At 40.6% G+C, this 21951-nt stretch overlaps 1 protein-coding gene across 22 annotated transcripts in view; it reads right to left on the minus strand.

Annotated features, from left to right (window-relative positions):
• The window catches only part of NRCAM (neuronal cell adhesion molecule), a 300745-nt gene that overhangs the window by 231812 nt on the left and 46982 nt on the right, over positions 1-21951 (minus strand). For 21 of the 22 annotated variants that reach the window (XM_033088240.1, XM_033088238.1, XM_033088235.1 and 18 more), the window contains exon 2: positions 861-1015. The exons of the other annotated variant lie outside the window; for it this stretch is intronic. The gene's annotated coding sequence lies outside the window, so the exon portion shown is untranslated. The remainder of the gene's footprint in view (positions 1-860; positions 1016-21951) is intronic. 22 annotated transcript variants of the gene reach the window in all.

Consider the following 21951-nt stretch of genomic DNA (forward strand, 5'->3'; position numbering starts at 1 on the left):
CCTAAAAGGCAGAGTAAGGTAGATATGAAGGCTGATAGAGACTCTAAATACAGTAGCGCCTCCCCGCCATCCACAGTTTCACTTTCCACAGTTTCAGTTTCCCATATTCAACTATGATCCAAAAATATTAAATGCAAAATTCCAGAAATAAACAATTCATAAGTTTCAAATTTCATGTGGTTCTCAGTAGCATGATGAAATCTCAAGCCATCCCCATCCATCTTTCCCAGGCCATCAATTACCCTTCTGTCCAGCAAATCCATGCCCGTTAGTCACTTAGTAGCCATCCTGGTTATTAGATCGACTGTCACTGTATCTCAGTGCTTGTGTGCAAGTCACCCGTGTTACTTAATAATGCCTCCAAAGTGCAAGAGCAGTGATGCTGGCAGTTCAGATATGCCAAAGAGAAGCCATAAAGTGCTTTCTTTTAGTGAAAAGGTATGTTGTGTATAGGAAGAAGCACAGTATATATCAGGTATGGTACTATCTGAGGTTTTCAGTATCCACTGGGGGGTCTTGGAATATATCTCCTGTAGATAAGGGGGGACTGCTGTATATGAGAAATTTCTCTGAGAAATGTTAACCATTTTTTAAAGGTGAGGTGTGGCTCTGTGTATGCATGTTCAAACCCAGTTTTCAAAGATCAGAGCTACAACTTCAAATAAACTTCTGTTTGATCAAAATAGCCAGTTGATTTCCTTCATAACTACTAAAAAATTCTCCTGAAAAACTATCAGTTCTTTATAGAGAATTTTCAATAACCTATTCATTTATTCACTGTTTCCTAAGCAGTATATTTTGGGAGACAGAACAGCTAATTTAGATTTCTAAAGACAAAGAGAGAACTGATTCACTCTCACCTTCAGAAGATCCATAGGTCCCGAGCCTCCTGACAGTTCTCTGACTTTGGAAACTGTCCTGTTCTCAGGACGATGCCAACAGCTGAGAGAAGTGTTGGTCCAAGTCTGCAGCAAACAGGGGAGGGGGCTGCGGAGGAAGAATGTCACAAAGATTCCTGTCAAGGAAACAAACACAAAACAGTGAAAATTGTTTTGTGTTAGTTAATTCTATTAGCCTAAGATTTCATCCTATTATCCTACTCCAATGGACAAGGAGAACTTGATACGTATTCAATTCCATGATTAATTTGAACCAAGCATTACTGTACTTAAGGACAGCAATGTCTAAGAAACTTTAAACAACTTAATGGCAACAGGTAATGAAAAAAAGTAACATAATTCCAATTACATTTTGGTATAGAAGTCTGAATGACCCCTAATAGCAGGAAACAACCGTGCACACAAATCAAAAAGGAAACTAGGCACTTGATCTTCTGCTCTCATACTCCATGGGATACACTGTGCTTTACAATCACAGCAACACACAGGCTGCAGCTGAGAAGAGTCTAATACAGACCGAAAAGAACAAACAATGAAGAACTAAGTATTTGATCGAGGTTGACGATGTCAGAGAAGAACTCGGCAATGCAATTACATTTTAGAGGTGGCTTTGAAGGCGGTGAGAAAACAGGCGTCTGGGAATCAGAAAAACAAGCACAAGGTTGGGGAGAGCTACACAGAATGAAACCGTAATTAAACAGAAACCAACTAACAGAGTGCTTGCAGAGAGTGTTTAATAGGTCCCTTTTATGTGAAAATCACAGAAAGGATTGTTCAGAAAGCCGCTTTGAAACCAGAACTCGGGGTCAGGCTGTAGTGAGAAGAGCATACGACGGGAGAGCCAGACCTGCCTCAGCCACTCGTAGCCTGACCTTGGCCTGGCTAAGTGCTTCTCAACCTTGGGGCATATTAGCACCACTGGGGGGGGAGGGGCAGAGCTTTTTAAAAATATTGATGGTTTGGCCCCATCCAGGCCAAAGAAATCCCTGACCAATTAAATCAGAATTTCAGTTGGGATGGAGCTCAAGCACAGACCATTTTTCAAAAGAAAAAAAGTCAGAGAGAAAGTCGTCTGGCTCTAACATTATCTTCTCTACACATTTCGCACCTAACTCAAGTTTGTTCTCAAAAAAATTCAATTTAAATGAATAATATCCAAAATTTTAAATGCCTATAATATTAAATAGTTTCCCAATTTTCTCGAGGAAGTAACTAAGGCTCTGAGAGATACAGTGACTTCTGCAAGGTCCAAGCAAATTCCAGGATGGAATCAAGACTTCTGGAGAAGAGAAAGTCAGATCATGAACTGGGGCTGGACATAACTCTTTCAGGCTGGGCTGGAATGATGGGAGATGTGGAGCCACACCTGTGACTAGGGACAGACGTCATGGCTCTCTGGGCAGAGGACAGCATAACCTCGGGGTTCCAACCCCTTGAGGGATAATAAAGATAAAAAATAATCCAAGTAGCTCAATTATTGAGTACTTGTACGAGCTGGACACTGTACTAGGTAGTGTTTTCATCCTCACAAGAACTGTCCGACCTCAGTGCTATTATTATTATTTCCAATATATAAACGAGGAAACTGAAGTCAGGAGAGCTTAGTCTTCTCTCCTGAATGGTAGAACTAGAATTTTAACAGAGCTGATCTCTCTTCTATCCATATGATGGCTGGAGCAAACGCAGTTAACACGTAGCAGGAGGCATGGCTACTCCACCCAGCATCTGTCCCGTCTTCTTTTGTCAAATGCATCCTCACATTGGAGAGTGGAAACGGAAGCATCTTGGAGTCTTCCCAAAGCTTTCAAGTTTTCTCAGATTAAGTAACTAATTTCTATTGTTTGGGAGAGGATTAACATTTTACTGAAAGATGTTTATTCCCCCTTCAGAACAGACACACACACACTTCCAAAGTAATAGAGTTTGAATGCTGAGATTTAATTACACTATTTTGGAGATTTCAACTCAGGCAACTATCTGAAGAGTCATCATGTAAATCTGCCCTAAACGACTCAGTTCATCATGACATAGGTGTTGACAGGCCTAACAGAAATCTCTGGAACATCATTTACAATTCATCTGGAAAAAATTTACCAAACATTCTTACACTCATCTTCGGTCATCTTAGAGAAGTATTTGTGGTGCTCCATCACATTTACACTATGTAAATTATTTCCTTTTTTAAAGCAGGGGTGTCCAAACTGCGGCCCTAAATCCACTTTTTATTGGCCCGCAGCAAATTCCAAAACTATATTTAGTTTACTTAAATAAACCAGGTGAGGCAATACGCACTTCACCTCGAGTGAGTGGCCCGGTTGTTTGTGTATTTTACCGAATATGGCCCTTGGTGAAAAACGTTGAAAAAAGTTTGGACACCCCTGCTTTAAAGCATTCTTACTGACTAGAATACTATCTAATTTACAAATATTCCACAGGTGAAATATTTTCTTTAAGAGGTTATACAAAAGCATTACTGTTTCTGATACCTGGCTTAGGCAATTCCGAATTATACTGTGGCAGAATTATCTTCATGGCTCATTCTAATAATAATGTGGAAAAGATGGTTTTCATTAGATACTCCTGAGAAGAAATTAAAAAATCATTTAAAAACCCACAATTTTGGGAATCGGAAGAGGCCCAGAAGGTCATCGCATTAAACAATCCATCTGCCTATGGTCTATAGCATTTTTGGAGACGTCTGGAATTGAATCTCTCTTCGTCCCAATTCTGGCCCTTGAAGACATGTCCACATTCGCATCCTCGTGTGACCCTCCCCAACCACAGCCCACTGCTCTGAAAGGCGGGGCTAAACTGCTGTTTCAGCAGAGGTGGCCACCGATAGGACCAGGGGTGCGACTGACTCAAGGGCGTCCCGCAGAGTCTGGTGGATGATCCATGAGGTAACTTTGTGCAAAGGTCTCTGCCCTCAAAAAGAGATGATAATCAGCCAAGTCAATTAAGCCAGCTCTCTGGATTTGGGCTGGATATCCAGAGTTAGAGAACATACTGAATGTGCAGAGGTAAGCAGAAAGGCCAGAAGAGACCGTGAGAGAGAGGAGTCAGTCCCTGACCTTGCCTTATAACTATCAGATAATTTTCTGATAACCCTGATAACTTCCCACTTTCCAGATCCAGACAGGGATGCTGTGTGGTAAGTCCCTTTTACTTATCATGCTCTGAGTGAATCTCTGTTCTCGACAGCCCCAAATGCCAAACACATATGGACTAAACTTATAGCACCTTATTTACCAGCAGTCTTAATAGCCAAATATCAGCTTGACAATGTCTCCCTTATCTTTTTGTAGGTATTTTTGTTAGAAGTTAGTGAAGTCTTTATTTTCACCCCATTAATATTTTACTTTTTAAAATGGAATTCATTATTCCAACCTGCTCAGAACTTTTAGCTTCTCAATTCTGTCCTTCCAAAATATTTGTTATGCCTTTCACCTTCATGTTACCTACACATTAAATAAGCATACCATCCAGAATGATGTTAATACTATGATGAAAACATTGAATTGAAAACTATTTCAGAGCAAATAGTGGTATAAAAAAAAGTGAAAAACAGGTAGTTAATAAATAACAAAGAAATTTATTTTAGTATCAAAGTCATTACTTAAAATTACTAATTACCAGTTCTCCAAATTGACTGCAAATCATCCTGAAGACATAAATAGCTTCATAAACTGACATAACCAAGCAATTCATTTACTGGATAAAGGTTTTAACATTTACTTGGGAGAGATTGCAAAACCCAGAAGGATTAGGTTGCAGCATCATTAGAGAAAATTAGGTCATAGTTGAGATAATTGGCAACACGAACTTTGTAGTGAGAGTAATTACCTGTGCAGCAGACCAAGAAGTTATGTTTGAGAAACATATTGCAAAAACAGAGCCACGTTAGTTTCATCCTTCCCTGAGGCAATCATGGAAATTAGCAGAATCTGTCATTTTAGGTCATCTGGTATACTCCTGCCAAAGTGAAATTGTTCTCCAAAGATCTCAACTGCTTTGTCTAACTTAGCTTTCAGTAAGCCTCGTGGGATCTCTCCTATAGTAAAAAGCCCCGCATTGAAGGGCTTTTTAAATTCTCGTATCTGCTTTCCTTAGTTTTTCTGTCAAGCTATCAAACTCCAATTGCTCATGGTGGTCAGTGTGCCTGCCTGGGGCAACCAAACCCATCCTCACTGCCTCTAATTGGATACTTCTGGTCTTCCTAGGGCTGGCTCCGTGTAAAGCAAGACTGGAAAGCTTCAGAGGTAAGTCAGGCCTCACGGACCAGTCCAGAGAGAAAACACATGAGTGGACGGGTAGAATCCACGCCTTGTCTGCTGACCACACAGAGGCCTTCTTGGCTTGCTTCTTTTTCTCAGCTGTGTTGAATTATTAAACTGTTCATTTAACAATTACTATTTAGAACCACTAAGGACAAGGTACTTCCCTGGGGGCCACAAGAAACACCAAGATGACAGACTCAGCAGCTCAAAGACAGAAAGGAGGCATAATACCATTTTGTGCTGTACTGCATTTTGTGGTTTGTTTTTCACAGGAGTAATCTCACTTAATACTGAAAAACAAGTATTTTTCTCGACATTTTATAGATAAAAATAAAGGTTCAGGGAGAACAGGTGTCTTCTCAGTGATTCACCACAGATAGGAAGTGGCAAAGCCAGGACCCCAGAGGCAAGCTTTCTGATTCCTGGTCCCACCTTGCTCCCACCACCCCACAGGTGCGGCCGTTGTTTACACAGATAAATGACTACAAACCAACACACGTACGCAGTTACTTTTGTAACTGGCTGGCATGTTAGGTCCTCATAAAGTTGTATGACTATCAGGTGTCAGAAAGTGATAAACACCCCGAGAGCAGTGCCACCCGGAAGAAATGTGGAGGAAGTCACTGGATTCATTGCTAGAAGAATGCTAAGAGAGTTCTGGAACATTTTCTACCATTTCCAGAACAGTGAGACTGTTCTTCTCTTATAAATCCTGTGATAAGACACTGGCAGCCGAGATGAGAAAAGATGGCAATTCTAAGAAAAGAAGGAAATGTGATGCTTCCCTTTGCCTCCGCCACGACTATGGCTGTGAGTGACCTGACAGCACTGACAGCTTCCAGCATCTGAACACCACTCCCCGCTGCTTTAATACTCATTAGGTGTGTTTTCTGTAACTTCCAAGTCTTTGGACAGATCACACTGGTTGAGTAAAGCAGAGAGAGAAGACACTTGGCATACTTGGTCTTGTTATCTGTGGTGTGATTTTACAGTGACAGCCGGGAGGCTCATGAAGTGTGATGTGGCAGTTTGCTGGGACACCAGCTTGAATCGCACTCATTTGTGAGCTACTAGGCACTCACATCTCACTGCAGTTTCCTTATTCTGAACCTGTTTTCAGGTATGCAAAGAGGCAGCCAGTATGAAAGGAAGTGCTTCCAGCATTCAGCGAGTAACCTTCATGCCCAGATAAAGGCTTCCCAGCCAGCACTTCTTCCAGTCCTACAGGAGAAATCCCCGAGGGCGCCACTGTTCCACCAGAGTTCCAGGAGCTACGACACACAGACGAGTCCCGTGACGCACCCCTAATCAGAGAGCTTGTCCATGTCAGAGATGGGATTTGAGCCCAGTCTGACTCTGTGCCACGGCATGCCTCTTCTATTTCTGCTGAAATTATTCAACAAGCAAACAAGTCATTAAACAAAGGAGGGGACGCCACTAGATGAGAGATAAAACTTCAATGTTGGAAAAGGCAGTTAACTTTCGATGTGAGGTATATGTGGGGAAAAAAATAACAACAGAGAGTACTTAGTGGAAATATGTCCCACAGGCAGGAAAAGCCAGGGGCCTCTGCAAACCCTTCCAGGGTCTTGAACTCAGGATGCCCTGAAGTCTCGGGAATCGTCCCACATAGCCTGCTGTGTTCCTACTAGGAGTTCTGAGGTAGAGGGAGAAACGTGTCAGACAGGAATAGGCCTGGCCTCCCGGGACTGCCACAGAAGCTGTGAGGTGCCTGTGTGTGAAGTCCAGAGGACAGAGACAGGACTGCGGCTGGGACCAGGCAGTGACCACTGACAAACTCCCTGCGACGCTGGCAGGGAAAGGAAGGGGAGAAATAGAATGTTAACTCCAGGGAGCAGCAGAGATGAGAAGCCAGAGATCTCTGCACATCTGAAGGCTGGGAAGACAGATGCAATAAGGAGAGACACCAGGAGATGGAAGCTGAGGGTGGCAAAAGCAGTGGACAGAACCAAGGTCCAGCGCAGAGGGCTGGGAATAAGAGGCACACACGTAAGGGATTTGAGGACTTCCTACTGTGCTTCAGCCACTTTAACCACCTCAACATACAAGGGCTGTGGACTCACTTCATGTCTTCTCCCACATTGGAGAGAACACCCTTTAGATTGAAGCACTTCTGAAATGAGTTTTCAGGAGCTAATGCAACAGCCTATGTGCAGAAACCTGTTTATTTGCATACCGCCCAGTCCTAAAAAATAGTTGGAGTCAAAATTAAATGAAATGTTAACACACTTCAATAGTAATACAAATGCCTTGCGACCTCAAACTTGAGTTTAATAGAATAAACAAAACAAAACTGCTTTGATGACTCTGAAAAGCAACTGAAACAGTTCCAACTTGAGCAGGGGTTTATTTTGCTTAGCTCCGGTCACTTATTCAAATCACTCAAAAAACATTTAGTGAGTGCCTACTGGGTAATGCACACTCGTTTGCAGCTGGAATGCTAATGAATTTTATCTTTGTTCCTCATTTTGACTGGATTGTTTTAGACAGGGTTTTATTTTTATTTAGGGGAACTTTTACAGCTGACTTTAAATAATGTTTATTTTTTTTCTGATAAAGTGTTTCCATTTTCTAAAATATGAAAAGTACAGAAAAATTAAAAAGTGAAAAGCAAATGTTTTCTTCCACCACCAGAAATAAAAATTGTCAACGTTTTGGTGTATGTCCAGCAAATGTTTTATTTTTCCTATATGTCTGTGTGTCTGCATACACATTTTTTAAAGTAGAAGTTGTGTCATACAGTGTGCACGGATTTATTAGGTTGGTGCAAAAGTAACTGCAGTTTAAAAGGTTTTAAAAAAATTGCAAAAACCACAATTACTTTTGCACCAACCTTTAACTTGCTGCTCTCACTTAACAATATAAAATGAACGTTTCCCCAAGTTACTAAATATTCTACAAAATCATTTTTAGTGGCTGTATAATATTTTACCATATTAAAAAATCATATTCATTTAACCAGTTTCCTAATCTTGGCTATTAATGCTATCCCATTTGGCTGACTCTTTTATATCATTTTCTAAAGATGTACTATTTTACTGGCACTGGCTGAAAAACAGCCAGCAAAATTCTGACACAGTTGACATGTAGAGCATTATTCAGTTCTGAAGTTCCATTCCCCTCATCGAGATCTGTGATCAACTGAACTGAGAGGATTTCAGGCTGGTGCCTGCTCAGAGCAGCACGAGCACGCGTCCCACCTGGTTCCCACCTTTTCCCATCGCAGCCCTGCATCTCCAGTTGCCACACATCTGTACTTGGGCAATGCGTCGTCTGTTCCTTTATATGTGATCATGTGATCAAGTGGCACTGGCTGATTCTTAACTCAGATTATTGTTGAAAGCTTGAATTTTCCAATGAACATATCAGAGCAGGACAGATGCACAAATTGGTCCCCAGGCCCAGACCATGTGTGGAGATATTATTTCCCAGGACAGAGAGTTTAGGGGAAACAATGATGGACAGCCTGATATAAAAAATGATAATGTTTCTTCTTGTCTTAACACGGTCACATTATATCTCAAAAAAGAGACATGTTATTCGCAAAAGAAACAAAGGGCTAGACTGTGAAATTATTAATAACTATTTTCATTGGTGTTATTATTATTATTAATATTAGATGAGAAAAACAGCTACCAATGACATGCCTCAAGCAGCTCATGATTCTGAGTCTCCACTGTAGAAGTTCTCAATCCTGCTGGTGCTTAGGCAGTGCACAGATGATTTGTGCACTACCATATTTCCCTGAAAATAAGACCTAGCTGAACCATCAGCTCTACTGCGTCTTTTGGAACAAAAATTAATGTAAGACCCGGTCTTATAGTAAAATAAGACCGGGTCTTACATAAGGTAATATAAGACGTGGTATAACATAATAGAATAGAATATAATCCTGGGTCTTATATTAATTTTTGCTCCAAAAGATGCATTAGAGCTGATGGTCTGGCTAGGTCTTATTTTCAGGGAAACACGGGATCTTGATTGTGATGGTTTCACAGGTGGTCAAAATGTATCAGACTGCTCCTTATAAATAGGTGCAGTCTTTGTATGTCAATTACACCTCAATAAAGCTGTTAAAAATTTAAGACCCCAGGGGCCCAAATCTCACACCTGAGATTCTGATTTAGCTGGTCTTGGGTCAGGATCCTAATGTGAATTCAAGAACCACTGATTTAATATATAATGAATCTTCCCAAATTTAACTGATAAATTGATATGAAATTGATAAGAGAATATTTTTAAAGAAGTCATTTTATCATTTTCAAGTACAAATAACGAATCTGCTCTTTTAAAAAGTGCTACCCAGAAAAGAAATGTAGAGTTTTGCTTTAATAATTTGTAATAATTCATTAATCAAACTTTAAGGAGCCTGTTGTGTACCAGGTACTGTTTTAGCAGATTAGATCATGCATAGGTGTGGAACTGCTACTTTTTAAGAGTAAAACATTCTCTTAAGTGGATTTAAACTAGATTACTTCACAAACTGGTTTAAATATCGATTTAGCTAGGAAAAACTAAACACAGGAAATGGAAAAATGAACATGTTGTGGCTCCACAGAGCGATCACAGAGTCTCCTGAGAGTGGTTCAAATTCAGGAGGCTTTGCTCTTGTTTGACAAGCCATTGAGCTGGGCACAGGCTTTTTAGCAAGAATGTGGGGAAAGCTGTCCCAGAAAACTGGAAGCTTCCTGCCAGCGGGCACCATCACCCCTCCTGCCATTTGAGCCTCTATGCCCGCACTCCATCTGCAGATACAACACAGCTTCACGTCCATAATAAAGTTGCCTAGCCCTCTTATGAGAGAAAATTAATATTCAATATTTGCTCACATGTCTCACTCTGTTATTAACAAGAAACGTTGAACATAAATGGTATTGGCTTTGAGTGTAGTATGGAACTGCACCCAGCTGGAAAGGGGCCATAGAGCCCAGGGTTTCTTTACTCACCAAGGCTGAGCACTCTCTGAAAGGGATGGGAAGAAAAGAAGTGGAAATGATTTGCTTGAGTTAACTGTGTGGTGGCAGGGACAGAACTGTGGCAGTCACAGGCATGGTGCTTCTCAGTTCCTTGTCACCTCCAGCCTCCATAAGGCACCACAAACGGAAATCACAGAAACCGAAGCACTCTGGGTGGGGAACGAGAAGTGGGACATGTCCAGAGAGCTGCCTGTAGTGAGGCAGCATGTGCAACCCCTGACAAGGTAGAAAAGGTGGCTAAGGAGCCGCAGCCTGCCCCAGCGGAACACGACCCCGTTAGTCAGAGGCAATGAATGAGCGAGCGCCAAGCAGGAATTCACGAGTAAGGTTAGGGTGCATGTGTGCAGACTATTAAGAGAAATATAAACTGGGAGAAGGTTTGATTTCCAAACCACTATCACCACTTCGGCTAAAATGAAGCAATATTGAACTTGTTTTTACCTCAGCAAAAATGGATGAAATATTTTATATCCCTTACAGGAAAAAAAAAGTAAAAGCAACTTGCAACTTACTCTCAACAACCAGCTGAGTGCGTTTCACAGCTCCCTCCTACTGACAGCCTGCCATAGACAGCTACACTCATCCTAAAAATTAGGGCTCCTCTCCACACTGCCTCCCCAGGCCCCCATCTGTCTGACACCCACAGTTTGCCTCTCTAGATCCATGCCTGCATCGCTCTTCAATTTCATTTTCACCCCTGACGCTGTCTCTCGGGTCACTCCAGTCTCCAGGCAACTGGGGAGACTTTGAATTTCAAGTTGTCAAACTTTCTTAAAGTATAGATACAAAAATATCAGCCCATGTGTGTATACTAGATAGACCACGATTGAATTTTGGTCTGTTCCCTTGTAACCTGATTCTTGTCACTACAACTGTATTTCACTAAATAAAGAAAAGCCCTGTTACAGTGATTTCAGAATAAACTGATATTCATCACACAAACCTTTAAAACATTACAAGCCATTTCACATGAAGGCTGGAGGATAATTTTCTTGGAGAAGAGATGGAGGTGGAACATGAGAGTGCTCTTTTAAAATATGATGGGCCTCCAGGCGTCTAGTAGTTGGTAATCCCCTCTGCCCATGACACTCCCTGGACACGTGAGGAAACATGCTGCCGCCTGGGCCCGATTCCCCGGGGTTTCACTGGCCTAGAGAGGGGGCTGGGCCTTGATCAATTTTTAAAGCTCATTCTAATGTGTATTAGAGGTAGCTTTTACTTCGATAGAGTACTAAGAACTTTGTAACAAGCAGAGCTGCCCAAGGAAAGAACAGGTCAACTGCTGGGGATGATTCCCCTGTCACAGCAAGTGTGGAAGAAGGGGCTACATGTCTGAGCCCCCATCAGGAGCAGTGAAATAAGGGGTCCTATCATCTTTGAAACTGATTTTCTCTCCTATGTTAGTTCTACCTAGGGTCAGTATTTAAGTTAGAATAAGAAAAGAAAAATATCTCATTTGCAATGCCATCCTTAGAACAAAACAGTTTGTATAAAATCTTCCATATCGTCCGCATAAAACTTGTTAATCTGCACAGTAAAATCAAAATTTCATTGTTTTCAGTATTAGTCTATGAAAAATTTTTTTCCTTCCACAGTGAATTGAATTATTTTATTTTTGATACTATTTCCCAACTTTCTATTACTTCAGTCTATAAAAGGCCTTTTTTAATGAGTTGGCATTTGTTTTTCTTCAATTCATGAAAAAGAATTCCTCATCCTAAATGTTCTGTGAAATGTCACTGGTACAGAGAGCTACCTATGGCTTCTTCCCAATTATCTTTCCTTTTTTTTTCCTTTTTCATTCTTTGGCATTAACATGAAAATTTCCTCTGACCCTTTCTGAGAGATGAACTTTGGTTCTTATTTAAAGGATGGTACCTTTGAGGGTTTTCCCCCTTAAAATTTAGACAAGGGAATACATGCAGAAGTAAACAGATAAAAAGAGAAATGTCCCAATTCTTGTCCCAATTCTTAGGTTGGAACCTTTTTTTTTTTTTTGCTCTTTGTTGTGTCTTATATCACTGGGTGATACTATATATGTTCTTTTACAACTTCATTTTCAATACAACAATGTGTCTTGCAGTCCTTCCATACCAGTACATATGGGTCTACATCTTTTAACAAACACACAAAATGACGTGTCTTAGTTGGTTATCCATTCCATTGCTGATAGATATTTCATTGAACACATTGTCACTATTAGAAACAAAACAAAGCAATGGATAATCTTGTAAATATATAAATATATATATAAATTACAAAAAGATGGAATTTCTGGGTCAATAATTTATTTGTATTTCAAATTTTGATAAAAAATACTGAAATGATCTCTAAAAAGGCTGTGATAATTTACACACTTATAAAAATGTATAAGAAAACTGTTTCTCTACCTCTTTGATAATACTAGCTACCATTAATTTTAATTTTTCCAATCTCAAAGGCAATAAACATCTTTGGGTTTTGTCAAAGTTTGGAGTATAAGCCAAAGTATAAATAGCAATTTTCTAGAACGTTTCATTTTCTTAAAAAAATAATGAAGCTGAACAATCACAGCAGATGTCTAAAATCTACCCGCAAACGTGTCGTTTTGCTCAGATTCTAAGACTCTGAGAGACCTCTGCAGACAATGCCTGCCTCTGTATCAATCCAATTACAGCCTTCAAAAGACAACTCAATACTCACCTTCGCAGAAAGCCTTCCTTGATTACTTCCCTTGATCTAACATTTTTCTTCTTCTATCTACTGTGATCTCTCAACACTTACGTATTTAATTTGTCTTGACTCTTAAATCTCCCTTTGTGTCTCCTAATAATACTGGTATGGTAAACACATAGGAAGCATTAACCAATAGAAGTGAATAAACATTTATTTATCATTTATTACATTTAGTTGTTCAGCCAATATCTATTTATTGGGTGCCGTATTGGACCCAATATATATGGTTTTCCACCTTGGTCTGCCCCTCCCCCACACCATTCCTCTGGCTGCTTGCTCCATGTAAAGTCCCTGGCCCTGCTGCCACCTTGGCTCCAATGCTACTCGCTGTCTCCGTCTCCCTGGGCGTGATGACTCTGGCTCAATCTCTGTCATGAGCCTGTGGCATGAGCGACAGCAGCTCTGGCACCCTAGCCAACCTTGACTGGTCCCACGGAGGCTCTGGCTCCTTCCATCACTTCACGGTTCCCATGAAGCACCACGCTGCCGCGGATAGGATCTGGCTTCCCCACAGGCTCACCAGAGGTGATGGAAACAGGGACGTAAAGCCCAATGGGGTAACCTTGCCTTTCCTCCCTGTGACAAAGTGTTGTGAAGTTCAGTGGTTCCAAAGGCTGTCTGCAAGAACATGTATGTCACAGAGCAACGAGCTGTGCTTTCTTGAGAAGCCACAGGCAGCGTGGTAACAGATTCTCTTGTAGCGGTCTTGCTTCCCCTATTCCCTCAGTATAGCTGCGCTGGAACTGCTCCTCCTCGTAGAAGCCTTCCCACGTATGTTTTGCCTCAGACTCTGTTTTCTAGAGAACCCAAGCTAAGTTACACAAACACTGCACTATACATCATCCTAACCCTGGGGAGGGGCACAAAAGACAGATAGAAGGAACCAATCCTGTCCACAGCAACCTTATAATCTAACTGGGGAGGCAGGGCATCTACACAAGTAACAATAAGTGAATAGAACAAAATGAAGGCTGGGGGAAACCAGAATGAATAAAGGGATACATTGTGCAGAGGGTTAGAACATGGGAACTGTTTTATAGTCAGTCCTCTTTGTATAGGGCAGACAATAAAGACAAAAGGTATTCACAGAGAACAGGAAAACCCTCCAATGTACCTACAGCCACTTGGCAGGGAAGAAGGAGGACGGAATGTTGGGAGGGTGCTCCCTGGAGAGGAGGCGTCCTTGTGAAGACAGAGCAGCTGCAGCAGTGGGTGTGCTGTGGAGAAAGGGTGGGGACTGTCTCGCCCTGATCGGGAGCCTGGTGGGAGCCACTGAGAAGCATGATGAGAGAGAGAATAAAAGCTTCTTAACCCTTTCACTGCATTCACTGATTTCAAGGTTTTTTTCCAAAATGTGTCAAATATCCACAAAAAATAAAAAGTTGATATTTTGACTATTTTATGCATATATACTCAAAGTCCGCAGTAAAGGGAAAAGATTTTTTGAGCTCGTGGGGTAAACTCGAACGCCGTAGTCAGCAGATGGAAATATTCATTTGGATGTATCCAAACGTCACAACAAATGAGTTAATTAAATGGTGTCCCACATCCTAATTTCTGCCATCAAACGGACACAGAGGGCTCTGTGGCTTCCATGTGGTTTCTCTTCTGCTGCTCTTCTTCCCTTTCACTGTTTTGCACAGTGGTCTTCTCTGGCTGTATTTCTGCCACAGTTTCTTTTTTCTCTGAGGGACACCACAAACATTTCAGAAACATTTCATTTGTTTTCTGCAACCCAAAAGAATGACTCTTCCATGACAGAATGGGGCCAGCAGTTTCAGGGATCCCATCCTTCCAGACAGCATGGCCAAAGCATTCACCTTCATCTAGCAGGGGTTCCTACCAGAGACTAAAACAGCATATCTGCTTTAAATAAAACTGCAAATGCAATCCTAGGAATACGATAGAGACAGTAAAGACAACACGTTTTTTTCATAGTACCACAGTGTCTATTTAAATCAGTATTTTACAGATGTTTCAAGACATTCCAGTAAAATTGACATGGTTGACAATGCTAGATGGAATTCCCTCGGGGGCAGGAAGGGGGAGATTAAACCTTAGGCGTGTGGCAAAGAACCCTGCTTTAACAGAACTATGCTTTGTCATCACTTCTCTGATCAGAGATGTTTCTGTGGCAGCAGGTCACACGTTCTGGCCAGAAGGCAATCATGTAGGGATTTTTTCTTTCATTTTATATCTAATTGCCTACTTCTTTGGGAAAGAAACAATAATAAAAAAGTCTTTCTTAACTAGACAGATTAATACACCAAGGAAAATCCTGGGTTTTTACATGCTTTTCAACATCTGAATTCCAAGTCTGTGTAGCTGATGGCCAGGGACCTCCTCCAACAAAGCGGAAGGAGACCAACAGAAGGGAAAGGAAACTTGAATGAAATTTCAGTCACTGCAGAGCAGTTCAATATCCTGTCACTGACTATTGCCATTCATAATTAAGGGAGGCCGTCCTGGACCTCACTAACCCTATCAAATAGCACCTACTCTTACGAACTCTTCAAAGGGTCCCTTCCCACTGCAGCTCCCTGCCGTTACTTCTTTGTCCAATTAACTGACAACGTAACAAACACACATCCTCCAGAGAAGATTCCTAGTCTGGGGATATCACTTTTCAGGGGTTGCTATTGTTGTCATTGGCCATTTATTTCAGTTTCCCTTCTTCCCTTAAAGAGCAGCTGACTGAACGCCTCATGATTCTCTGCTTTTGCCACCCAACATGCTTTCCACAATTTGATCAAATAGCACTGGTGCTTCTAGGGATACTAAGGTAACGACAGTACCCTATTATAACTGCTATGGAGAAAAGAAATAAATTTCTGGTTACTGAGGTAAATATTCCAGCAATTCAATGAGAGTACATGTCACAATCACTTATAGATTTTTTTTTTTTCAATTTGCTCAAACTTCAGACTTCAACCCCCAAATCTCTGCACAGCAGGCAGGTGACTTTTCTTCTCTCTTTTTTTTCCTTTTTTTTACAAGTTGCAGAGGTGACACTTCTGTATGTACCTGGTTAAACACCACTAGCTGCCAGCCACTCATTACTCATCTTTCTGATAGTACGGCAGCCCTTCCGCCAAAGTGACCTTCTGGCAACACGTACACAAAGTGTGCAGCAATTCTCAATGTCTCACACGGAACGGCAACCAGAGCCACGGAGCACTGAACGCTGCTGTCGCTACCGCTGGGCCAGTGGCCTCCACAGATATTCAGCAAAGAAATAAAAGCATCCCCCTCTGGAAGCCTCATCCATACAGCCTCATCCAGAAGTAACACCTATGACACTCAGAAGAAGAAACAACCTGCAAGGGACTGCGAGAAGTACGGGCACCCACTTCCTTGAGATCTGTACCACAGATTTGCACTTTTTTGGTCTTTCCCAAAGTTCAAGGTCAGTGCACGAGGACTTGCAGACATATTTTTGAACTAGAGATTCTCCCACCAAACAAAAGATTTCCATGATTCCACAAAGCACACAATACCACAGCAAATTTTGGGAAGAAAGACAAGCCCTTCATAGAATACATGCACAAGAGTTTCTCTGGGGACATGAATGATTGGTGTGAGGATGAGGGTTTTACTGAAGAGTCTGGTAATTTGGGGACAAGTAGACACATTCCATCTTGAAGTGGTCAGCTCCACAGGCGGAGCCATGAGAGTTGTGCTGGCCTGACCACACTGCCAGGCCAGTACTTGTATCTAGTACCTATCTGACTTACATTCACCCTCGCGCAAACATTTACTAAACTCCTAAGCACATAGAAAGGACGCCACCATACTCTTCTTCACACTATGATCAAGGCCAGTACTTAATTTGACTCAAAACATTTAATATAATGTCAACATTTTATATATCCATGCAGGCTTTTTCTAGTTTATTTTCCAGTATGAAAATTTATTTGTGGGGGGGAGGGGTGGGTAAAAAAAGGTGAAGAGATTAAGGAGTACAAATTGCCAGTTACAAAAATAGTCACAGGGATGTAAAGTACAGTATAGGGATTATAGTCAATAGTATTGTAATAACCATGTATGGTGTCAGGTGGGTACCAGACTTATTAGGGTGATCACTTCTTAAGTTATATAAATGCCTAACCACTATGCTGTACACCTGAAACTAATGCTGTACACCTGAAACTAATATAATATTGTATATATCAACTGTAATTGGAAATTTTTTAATTATAAAAAATTAAAATTTATTTGACCATCAGTCTAGTGGTTTTTGATTGTGACACACTTTCCAAGCAACTTAGTGGCAAACAAAAATTGTTTTAAAAATTCTGCTCTGAATTTTAAAAATTACTCAGAGTTTTTCAGGGGTGATTATTCTCTCCCCATAACCTCTAAAAATATCTCCCAAGTGCTTCTGATAATCAGAGACACTAATAGGATATACATATGCTTAATTGGTTTCACCAAAAAAAAAATTCCAGTGTGTCTACCCTGGTAGTGCTTATCATATGGATTTTTCTTTCGTCCTTCTCAGATTCATTAGTTCATTTTTTTCTTTATTTAAAATAACTTCCATCATCCCCATAACTGTTCTTAAAAGATAACGTTAATCATTGTGTTTTTCACAATATGCTTCGCATCTGGCAGTTAATTTCCCCAGGGAGTACTGTGGACGGTTTATTTCCAGATAATCTCCAATTAGCTTCTTCTCTTCATAATCCTGCCCAGCTCACATTCACAATTTTCTCTTCCTTCTCTTAACAAATCTCTCATCCTCTTAACATATTTCAAGGAACACATATGATTTTTATTGTTTATAATTCTACCTCACTATTTGCTCAATCACCACTTGCAAAAGAGTTTAGAATTTAATGCTCAAATTCCAAATTTAAAAAAAACTGCATGTCTATTAAATATTGTTCTTCACATTTAAGCTCACTCAGCATTCATTCTCTCTTTTTATGAATTTCGACGGGTATTTCTGAGATTATGATCCTGATAAATAAGATGTGTCTGAGACATAGAGAAGGGAGAGCTCCCCGAGGTGCTCTCATGTCAAAGAAACACTTTTCCCCCCAAGAAAGTCACAAGTCCCCACTCCGATGTCAAAACTGAAAATTCCTCTGGATAAGACAAAAACTTTTTAGGCCCAAACTAGAGATATAGCTTAAAACATGACAGGTATATAATGATTTGACTTTGTGCTAATGGAGTTGGATCCTTCTTGAGAACAGGTTTTGGTATTAGGGTGGGGGTGTCCAGTCCTTTCAGTGGCACCATAGAGGAGAGAAAAGAGTGGGGAAGAGGGCAAGGCGGGGCCAGTGACTACCTTCACTTCATTTGCCATTTTTACTGAGTAACAGAACTCTCTTCAGTTACTCAGTGACAAACCAGGAAGTCTGACCCTTAAGTATTTATACAATGCTTTAATTTCATATATATAAATTTAGTTTACAGGTACTTGCATCTACAAAAGGTATATACTTTCATAACATTTGTGCAAGACTGAGGAATCGGGGGAAAGAACAGATCTTGTCTTTCTTTGGCCTTAATCAATGTTTTCTTCCTCCATCAATCATTAAATATACTTGCTTCAGTAGATATTAGTGCAGAGATTCAGTTTTCTGAACACACTCAAAATGGATCTTTGCAGACACTTGATGACTGGTGATCTCCTGTGTACACTACTACTTCTGAGAAGATCCCTAGTCCCCATTGGGGAGCAATACTTTACTAAAGAAACAATCTCTGTGTTTTGAATGAATGCAAAGCTTTAGCAATGTATGAACTGCTGATTTTTAAAGATGTAAGTAGTATACAGATAAATTCGTACCCATGTTTCTCGTGGCCACATATTTTAAAGGAATCCTGGAGCCCTATATAGTAGGAGGGCTTTCTCATCTATTTAGAAAGAAATGAGAAAACTCCCCAATTCACAAAATATTTCCCACCTCCTGTAGTACCTATGGCGTGACTACGCATTTTATGCTTATTCTGTGTAAACTTATATTTTGAGTTGACTTTTGAAGGTATTCATGGTTTCTCCCCCAACTTCCATTGGTCTCCTTTCTTCAGTCTCGTTGATCTCCCACAGCCTAGAGTTGAAAGTCAATAAACACCCAAATAACCTAGATTTCTCTATACCCCTAGTCTGATATTCTTTCCACTACATGACACTGTCTCAGGGCTTTCTATGGAAGCACCTTTCAGAATTGGGGGATGGAGGAGAGGAAGAGAGGGAGAGGGGAGTATGTTGGGATAAACTGAGAAGAAACTGTTCATGGCAATTATTCATGGCAATTATCTCCTTACTATAATAAGAGCATGTTGGTAAAACAAAACTGCCTGTTAACTAAGGGTTAATGAAAACCACAAGTGTTTCAAAGCAAAGACCTAACTCATACCCTAAAATAGCACACACAGAAAAGCACCCCTACACAGCCAGTTAAGAAGGATTCATTCATTGTACCACTGCTATGAGTTCAACATGGCGGCAGGTGCTGGGAAAACAAGACTGTGTGCGTGTGTATTAAACAACATAAAAGAATCACGATCGTAGGTTAGATGGAGTGGAATTGGTTGAAACATTATGAGAGAAATTAGTGTGAGGTAGATGTTAGCATGCTCTGGTTTAATTCACAAAAATTCTTCTTTGACATGTCATACTAAGGTACTGCCTACAATAACTTCATATGCCATTTGTTAATGTTTCTGTGTTTCATAATCATATATTCAAATATTTGTAAGTATTCCATAATATAGACCATTGCAATTTCATTTACAATACACAAATACTAAGTTTTAAAGGGTTTGAAAATAGCTGTTATTAAACTTTGTGATAAACTTCCCAAAATTGTGAGCAAGTATTTATCAATCAACAACAAAACATGTCAATATTTTCTGGTGAGAATGTTTCCACCACTGCAACAGCATTGAGAAGCAAGGAAATATGTAACAAACAATTTTACCATTATCTGCCTGACCAGTTTAAAATCCTTCACAGATTCTCCATAATTAGTATAGTAGGAAAGAACACATTTATGGAATTTATTAGAAAAACTAAGTCTCTCTTAATAAGAAATATAATTAAAAACTATAAATACCAGGTTTTTCTGAATATGAACTGAGAAAGAATGTGAAACCTGTAAATGGAAAACCATTGTCATGAAGTAGGTGTTAGAATCATTATTATTATTTTAATTGTAAAATTTTTTGAAGAAAAAAATAGAACACAAAATTAATATACAATATGACCTCGATTCTGTTTGTTTTCCTTTTTTAAATAAAAGCGGTATCATTCCCTCTGTATTCCAGATTGGGAACTGAAGCTATTCAATCCACAACTCAAGGAAAATCAATGGCGTAGCAATCACCGACAGAGTAAATCATACATATTTTGCTTTTCAATCTTCTTTCTTTCTGATCAAACTGCACAGCTTATTTAGAGAGCTCTGAGCGTGTAGCTATTGTCAGGATCCTAAGTTTAGGGCTGCTGCCCTGCCCTGTGGAGATTAACAACATATTTAATCACATTCCGTCTATGGGGAGGAAAAAGATCTGACAGATAGCATGGTGACAGCCCCTCCACAGAAAACCGTAGGCACGTTTACGACATGCGTTACAGAGTGGACCAGAAGTAAGAACAGGTCTATGGGACGTGGGGGTTCCAACCTCCCCTGCAGCAGTGTGACATTTCATACATAACACCTCCTCCAGGAGCCACTTCACAAGTTCTTAGGTCAGAAGAACGTTTTCTCTATGCCTATATGTTAAGAGAATGTTTCTCCTTTCTCGTATGCCTCTTTTCTGAGCTGCAATACTAACCACACAGCCTTCAAACCTAAGGTCCCATCCTAAAGTCAGGGCTTCAAATAAATTATATGTCAACTCAACGTTCTATAATAAGCTCAAAATCCTATGTTACTATACCTAACCTTTACTAAGTGCTGTATGCGAGGCCATGCAATAAGCACTTTACCTGCATTATCACACTTCATAAACAGCTTTGGCTTTGAGAGGTGGTACTATTGTTATCCCCATTTTTACATATTAAAAACCAAGGCCGACAGAACCTAAGTAATTTGCTTAAGGTCACCCAACCAGCAAGTGGCTGTGCTCGGCCTAGCTCAGGTCTGTATGCCTCTGGCCCAAGCTCTTGAGTGTATGTGAAATATTTCAAACATACTGAGAAGCAGAGCATATAATAACACACTACCCAGCTTTGACACGAATATACTTAAATTGAAAGATACAGATAACCCTTGACATAAAAATACATTTCAAAGTATAATGGAATTTCTCTATCCACAAGAAAAGGGCAATAAGAAGAAAAGATAGAAGTGAATGTACAGCCACATAAAGTCCTTTTAAGCATAGAACCAATCCCTGAACCTCCAAGTTCAACTGGACACAGAACATTTTCCTATTCTAATACATCAAAGAGGTCAGGAAAGATCCTGTGAATAAAAATATGGCTCTCAAAGTGGGAGGGGGGCAGTGCATCCATGTTCTGTAGTGAAAGCTACCCTTCCCCGCTCTCCCTGGGCTTCCCCGACCCTGGCTTCAGTGGGGTGGTCCTCATCTCAGCCCCCTGGTGGCCCAGCCCAGACTAGTCTCAGCAGCCAGGAGAAGATGCCATTGGAGAGGCTGAGAACCGTGGAGAGCATTCTTCCTCCTGCCCTGGGCAATCAGAATAGGATGTGAATAGAATGTAAGACGGCAGTTACCTCTGTGCAGAGGTGCAGGGGACATAACGGGATAGGAATTGAACAAAACTGGTGATGGATGCTCTGCTTCTTAAGCTCAGCAGAGAGGAGAGTGTGTTCATTGTGTCATGCTTTATCTTTTCATTTATATTAATACAAAGGGCAGAGGTAGTGAGGGGAGAAAGGGAATCATAGTCAGGGAGGGACATAATGAAAGCTTTAAGGTAAGGAAGAGAAAGTGAGGGAAAAAAATCCAAGGCGGAATGGGTGGGGAAGGAGGTGGGCAGGAACACAGCCCTCAGCAGCGACTTCTTAGTGGAAGTGGGGGAAATCACCAGAGTCAGAGAGGAAAGGATACGAAGACATAAAAATGAGGAAATTATGAGAGAAT

The sequence above is a fragment of the Rhinolophus ferrumequinum genome, chromosome 20 (genome assembly GCF_004115265.2).
Source record: "Rhinolophus ferrumequinum isolate MPI-CBG mRhiFer1 chromosome 20, mRhiFer1_v1.p, whole genome shotgun sequence".
Taxonomy (NCBI): Eukaryota; Metazoa; Chordata; class Mammalia; order Chiroptera; family Rhinolophidae; genus Rhinolophus; species Rhinolophus ferrumequinum.